This window comes from Theropithecus gelada, chromosome 8, assembly GCF_003255815.1.
Source record: "Theropithecus gelada isolate Dixy chromosome 8, Tgel_1.0, whole genome shotgun sequence".
NCBI classification, from domain to species: Eukaryota; Metazoa; Chordata; class Mammalia; order Primates; family Cercopithecidae; genus Theropithecus; species Theropithecus gelada.
Genome location: NC_037676.1, coordinates 59,472,723 through 59,480,062, shown reverse-complemented (window position 1 = coordinate 59,480,062; position 7,340 = coordinate 59,472,723).

Sequence of the window (7,340 nt, the reverse complement as noted above, 5' to 3'; positions counted from 1 at the left end):
TGGTATTCCATGTATATATGTGCCACATTTTCTTTATCCAATCTGTCATTGATGGGCATTTAGATTGATTCCATGTCTTTGCTATTGTGAATAGTGCTGAAATGAACATACATGTACATGTGTCTTTATGGTAGCGTGACCTATATTCCTCTGGGTATACACCCAGTAATGGGATTGCTGGGTCCAATGGTAGTTCTGTGTTTAGCTATTTGAGGAATCACTATACTGCTTTTCACAATGGTTGAACTAATTTAAACTCCCACCAACAGTGTATAAATATTCCCTTTTCTCTGCAGCCTTGCCAGCATCCGATATTTTTTGACTTTTTAATATAGTCATTTTGACTGGTGTGAGATGGTATTTCACTGTGGTTTTGATTTGCATTTATTAATAATCAGTGATATTGATCTTTTTTCCCATGCTTGTTGGCCACACGTATATTTTCTTTTTAAAGTGTCTGTTCATGTCCTATGCTCAAGTTTTAATAGGGTTGTTTTTATTTCTTGAAAATTTCTTTAAGTTCCTTATAAATGCTGGATATCAGACTTTTGTCAGATGCATAGTTTGCAAATATTTTCTTCCATTCTGCGAGGTGCCTGTTTATTCTGTTGATAGTTTAATTTGCTGTGAAGAAGCTCTTAAGTTTAATTAGACCTCATTTGTCAATTTTTGCTTTTGTTGTGATTGCTTTGGTGTCTTTGTTTTGAAACATTTGCCTATTCCTATGTTAAAAGCTCTCAATAAACTAGTGAAGAAACATATCTCAAAATAATGAGAGCCACTTAGACAAACCCAGAGTCAATATCATATAGAATGGGCAAAAGCTGAGACCATTCCCTTTGAAAACCAGCAAAAGACAAGCATGCCCTCTCCTACCACTCCTATTCAACACAATATTCAAAGTCCCAGCCAGAGCAATCTGGCAAGAAAAAGAAATAAAGGCATCCAAATACAAAGAGAGGAATTCAAAATAGTTCTGTTTGCAGAAAACATGATTCTATATTTAGAAAATCCCCTAGTTTTGGTGCAGAAAACATGATTCTATATTTAGAAAATCCCTTAGTTTTGGTCCAAAAGCTCCTTTGGCTGATAAACAATTTCAGTGAAGTTTCAGGACACAAAAATCAATGTACAAAATCACTAGCATTCCTAAACACCAAAAACAGTCAAGTTGAGAGCCAAATTAAGAAGGCAATCCCATTCACAATTGCCACAGAAAGAATAAAATACCTAGAAATATAGCTAACAAGGGAAGTCAAAGATATCTACAATGACAATGACAAAACACTGCTTAAAGAAATCAGAGAAGACACCAACAAATGAAAAAACATCCTGTGCTCATGGACAGGAAGACTCAATATCATTAAAATGGTGATACTGTCCAAAGCAATTTATAGATTCAATGCTCTTATTATCAAACTAGTAATAACATTCTTCACAGAACTAGAAAAAACTATTTAAAAATTCATATGGAATGAAAAAAGAGCCCAAATAGCCAAGGCCATTTTAAGCAAAAAGAACAAAGCTGGAGGCATCACATTACCTGACTTCAAACTATACTACAGGGATACAGTAACCAAGATAGCATGGTACTGGTACAAAAACAGGCACATCGACCAATGAAACAGAATAGAGAGCCCAGAAATAAGGCTGCACATCTACAACCATCTGATCTTGGACAAAGCTGACAAAAACAAACAGTAAGGAAAAGATTCCATGCGTATATGTGCCATGGACATGGTAAAGTGGTATCAGAAGAAATAAAGAAAACGCATATTTGTGATGCTGAAATTATTTTTTAAACGATGAGATTTTAAGATACGGTTGCAACATAAGCTGTGTTTACATATATTCCATAAAGTTCTCAGTAGAATCTATTACATAGAAAATTCAAGCAAAAATGCCACACTTTCCCTTCAATCATATGACTATTTCTAACAATATGCTTTTCTTGCTTTGAAATTTTAGGCAGTTACTGACCTTCACCTCTTTACAGTCCATTTGCAGTCTTCTATTTGCAGAAATATAAAAGTGAGAACAAAATTCAAAACTCACAGAAAAAATATAGTGGTGTAGAATGCCCACTTATACTAGCCAGTATCTGTTATTGCTTCTAGTTTAAGTGCATTTCTACATTTAACCCTAAGATGCTATGTTTTTGTACAAGTGGACACAACAGTAGCTGATTCTGAAGAGAAGTTGGAAACTGTGAAAGATACATTTGGTTGAAGAAAGCAGCCTCCAGATTTAGAAAGGCTGTTCCAAACTACAGCATTCCTTGTCCAGGGTTTAGAGAATCTTCATGTATTCCCTAACACTGAACAGAGAGCTGACCAAAAATGAAAAGGCTAAGTGCAGTGAGAAAACATAAATAAATACTAATATGGTTTGGTATTGTGTCCATACCCAAATCTCATCACAAATTATAATTTGTACGTGTCCAGGGAATGACCTGGTGGGAAGAAATTGGATCATGGGAGCAGTTTCCCTCATGCTGTTCTCTAGACAGTGAGTGAATTCTCATGAGATCTGATGGTTTAAACGTGTGTGGTGCTTCCCCTCCCCAATTCTCTGGCTGCTATGTGAGATGTGTCTTGCTTCCCCTTCACCTTCTGCATGATTGTAAGTTTCCTGGGTTCTCCCCAGCCATATGGAACTGTGAGTCAATTAAACTTCTTTTCTTTATTAATTACTCAGTCTCAGGTAGTTCTTTATAGCGGTATGAAAATGGACTAATGCCAGTATCATGGGAATTCAGAAGAAAAAGAGGACTTTCAGCCGGAATGACCAGAGTGCTTCATGAATAAGATGTATTATCAGCTTCACATCAGATAAGTCAGATGTGGATAAATGAGAACAAAAATATCTTGGAGAAGGAAGCAGAGGTAGTGTGACGAAAGCGATGTTTATCACAGTGGCGATTGTGTCAGTCTTATTCATAATTTTGAAGAAGCATTAAATGCTATACAGATTAGTTGCACTTTAGGAGGTGTCAAAGAAAATGGCAAGTGACAGGGCCAGAAACATCACCTGAAAGCAGAAGACTGATGGTCTTCAGAGTCACATGAAGGACGGTAAACTTTATTCAGCAGGCAGTGGGGATTTCTTGAAAGGTTTTGAGAAGTAGCACAAATAGAACAATGCTTTAAAAAATAAACTGATCACCACAGATAAGACGAATTATAGTACAAAGAGAAAGTTGAGAGTCCAGAGCAGAATCCCTGTGAAATGAAATGAGTGTTTAAACCAAAGTGAATGTGATCTAAATAGAGACAAGGAAATGAATGCAATAGTTTTAACAGAGGTTGGTAAGAAATTAACAATGACTCAGTGCAGATAATAAAAGAAAGAAGAATAACAAGTTTGAGTGTGAAAGCTATGAATTTGCATTTAAAAACATATGCAATGAGGATGAAAAGATCTGATAATATGCATTTAATTTGCTCCGAGACAACCTAGTTGCCTAGTTGTGACCAAGTATTAAATGTCTTACACATATTAGCTCACTTAGAACATATGACTGAACTCAGTAAGCATGGATTTGGGTGTAATCAACGTAAGAGATATAGTTGAGGTCACAAGATTTGCAAGAGAGAATTTTTTATACTAAGAAATGTCAGGCTTGACAACAGGAGAAGAAAACATGAAGTAAAGCAAATGCTAATGTTTAGTCACCTGAAAGGTGTCCCGTCCCGCGGGATCGTGAATGTAGGCCCTAGAAGAGGGAGTGGGAACTCAGGGGGACAAGAGACACGAGAAATGGAGACAAGACAGTATCCTGATCAAGTCTCGTTTATTGGTGGCAGTGTAATGCCTTATATAGACCGGCAGGGGCGGAGGTTGGGCCAGGGCGATGATGGTGGCCCTGCGGTGGGCGTGGCCAGGTAGGTCTCGGTTTCTTCGGTGGGACGTCATGTTGCGCCTGCGCCGTCGGTTGGTAATTTTCCCGGGCGCGGGATGGCACCTGCGCTGTAAGTTGATCATTTTCCCGGGTGTGGGAAAATGGGTGATGAAGAACCAGGAAGAGCGCCATTTTGTACTGGCGTATGAGACAGCAGAACAGGGAAGAAAGTAAATCTAGGGAGGAGGCATAAAGTGGAAATGTATAGAGCTCAGGCATCAGTCGTCAGTTATAATCGCTATGGCCGGGCCACGCAGCTCCGGACAGGTCCCCCTTTTTTATTATTTCATGATGAGAGATAGCCCCTCGGGAACTGCGCCTGTCTTAGGTTGGGTCAACTCATCCCCACCTTTTAAGCCCGTCATGGGATTAGGCAGCAGCAAGGGTGGCCCTCCTGTCTTAGGCTCAATTGGGGGTGGTGTCCTCTTACCCATCATTGTCCAGTTCAGCTCACAGGGGAGGTGGTCTTATAAGGGCAGATAAGACTCACCATGTTCAGACATCTCAAGGCGATGATAATGGACCTGTATAGGCTTGGCCTGGAAGGCCTCGATTTGTTGTCTGACGAATGCCATAAGCTTATTAAGGATTATAGGCCCAAGAGTGAGAAAGAGTAGAAGGGTAAGTAAAGGACCCAAAAATGGTAGGAGATAAGGGAGAAGTCCGTGGAGTCCAGTCCAAAGCGGATTGGCAGCCAGGTCTTTTCTGCGTTTTTCTAGCTCTTCTTGTAAGGTCTTTATTTTATCTCTAATGATCCCGGATTTGTTAGCATAAAAACAGCATCTTTCCTGTAGAGCCAAACAGATCCCTCCCTGTTCTGCTGTTAGTAAGTCTAGACCTCTTCTATTTTGGAGAACTACTTCACCTAATGAGTCTACCTGATCTTGTAGATCTTGTATAGTACTGGATAAGGTTTGTACATCTGAAATTAATTGATTGGATAATGTAGTATATTGGGTTAGTGAGACTCCTAGGCCTGTAGCTCCTGTTGTAAATGCAGTGGTGATTCCCAGTCCAGCCAACAAGGGAATAAATTGTATGGCCCGTTTTGGTCTATATATAAAATGCTCAATAGCGGGGATGGGGATAGGTTCATCTCCAGGGATGATATCAATGTCGGGGAGAAGAGTGGCTAGAACACAAAGCCCTGTCCAATTTGTGAGTAGATAAGTATATGCCATGTTGTTTCCACAGAGGAAAACCGAGCCATTTATAGCACACAAGGAGCTGGTGACATTGATTATGGAGGTACAGTTGTTGAATACAACGTAGCCTAGATCGATTTCTTCAGTGCTATTGTAAGAGGGTGACAAGAGGCAAGAGGAGTTAGAAAACTTCATTGGTTGAACTAAGAGGGGAGAAATAATTGGACAAGAGTTACTGACCAAGGAGTCACCTGTGCAATTGACATAGGATAATGAAAAGTTAGGTATAGCGAGAGGAGTAGGGGGACCCATTTTTAGACAAAGCCAACAATTGTGGGCAAGGCTTATATTGGACATTTGGAGTAAGTTGTAAGTGGCATTAAGGATATCAAAAGTTTGAGCATCAATCATAAGGTTATCTCTAACCTTAGGCAGGGCGAAAGGGTGATACTGAATTTCAGGATAGAGGGCTTTATGAATTTCTTCTAGTTTTTTCTGAACAGTTTTAATTCTTGTGGTGTCTAATGGACCTCCCCCATCAGAGATGTGGATAGGGGCTGTAGTGCTCCAGCAAACAGGCTGTCCTTTTTGACCATTACAAGGAGATTGTACAAGTTTATTGGTGGATCCTAATACTTGTATGTCACTGGTACCACGAGTTTGTGTTTTTAGTAACATAGCCGTATAGTATGTTTTATTGCCTGATTTGCATATGAGGTGTAGCAAGAACTATGTACAGAGGACTGGAAAGAACTACAGGGGCATTCTTGGAGCGGCCCGCTAGGGGAGGTGTCTCTTGGGGTTGACTTACATTTCCATAGCTGGTTTGGCATTAAGTAAGCTGTCTTGCCTGAGCAAGTCACTTGGAAGATTCTGTCTGACGGAGGTTCAGATACTTGTCCCCCGCTGCAGTCACAAGGCTGGCCGTGTTGCTTTCGTATTAGTTCTATTGCTTTACGAGGGTCATCAAAACCTGCATAGACTGTCACTATGTTATATAAAATGATTATTTTCCAAAAGAATCTCATGTTGGGCTTCATTTTCTGAAAAACAAAAGGGAAGAAACTTCTCAGGGAGGATTGTTTTCTCTGGATTGACAATGGTTATGATTCATTTGTCTTACCAATCTTTCAGGCAGCCATCTGGCTGCATCATTTTTTTGTGAGAAAATACATACTGAGCCTCTTCCCCAAATTAAAACTGGGTCAGGGCCATGCCATGAATTATCGAGTGGATTTTTCCATTTTACCATTGCGAACTGTTTTTGAGATTCAGGATGCCAGAAACGGTCGGTAGCAGATTTCTGTGACTGTCCAAATCTAAAAAATTAAGGATAAAGAGGGCATGATTAAGTATGTTTCTGGGGGTACCCTTCACGGGGTACCAACTCCCCCCTTTTATTTTTTCGATAGTAGTTTTTAATGACAGATGGGCCCTTTCTACTATACCTTGTCCTTGGGGATTGTAGGGAATGCCTGTGATATGTTTACTTTGTAGGGTGTTGCAGAATTGTAAGAAAGTTTTGGCTATGTAACCAGGACCGTTATCTGTCTTAATTTGTTTGGGTATACCTAACATGGAAAAGCAATGTAATAAATGAGTTATGATATGTTTGGTGGCCTCTCCTGTCTGGAGAGTTGCAATGATGAACCTACTATAGGTGTCTATGCATACATGAATATATTTTAGTTGGCCAAATTCTGAGTGATGTGTAACGTCCATTTGCCAAATTTCATTGGGGATGAGTCCTCGAGGGTTAACTCCTAGATGAGGAACGGGTAAATAAGTTATGCAGTTGGCACATTGCTTAACTATTTGTTGGGCTTGTTCTCTAGTAATTTTAAACATAAGTCTTAAGGTCTGGGCGTTTAAATGATGTAGGGCATGTGCTTTTTGTGCTTGTTGTAAATTGTCTGTAGTGACTGTGGCTATGGTTTTCGTTGCCATGTCAGCTGTTGAATTACCTTGTGCTAAAGGTCCCGGTAATCCTGAATGTGCTCTAATATGTCCAAGGAAAAAGGGAGTAGTCCTTTTTTGAATAAGTTGTTGACATTGTAGAAATAGGTTAGCTGTGTCTGAAATATGTTTAATTTGAGGCACGGTCTCTAAGAGGGGTATTGAATGAGCCAGGTAGGCGCTGTCTGTGTAAATATTAAGTGGCTGACAAGGGAAAGCTGATAATGCTGCAATTATGGCTTGTAATTCGACTAGCTGAGCTGATGTATAAGTGGTTTGGAATTTGACAATTGTATTATTGTAGGTGTAAGCAGCGAGTCCTGTGGAAGATCCATCAG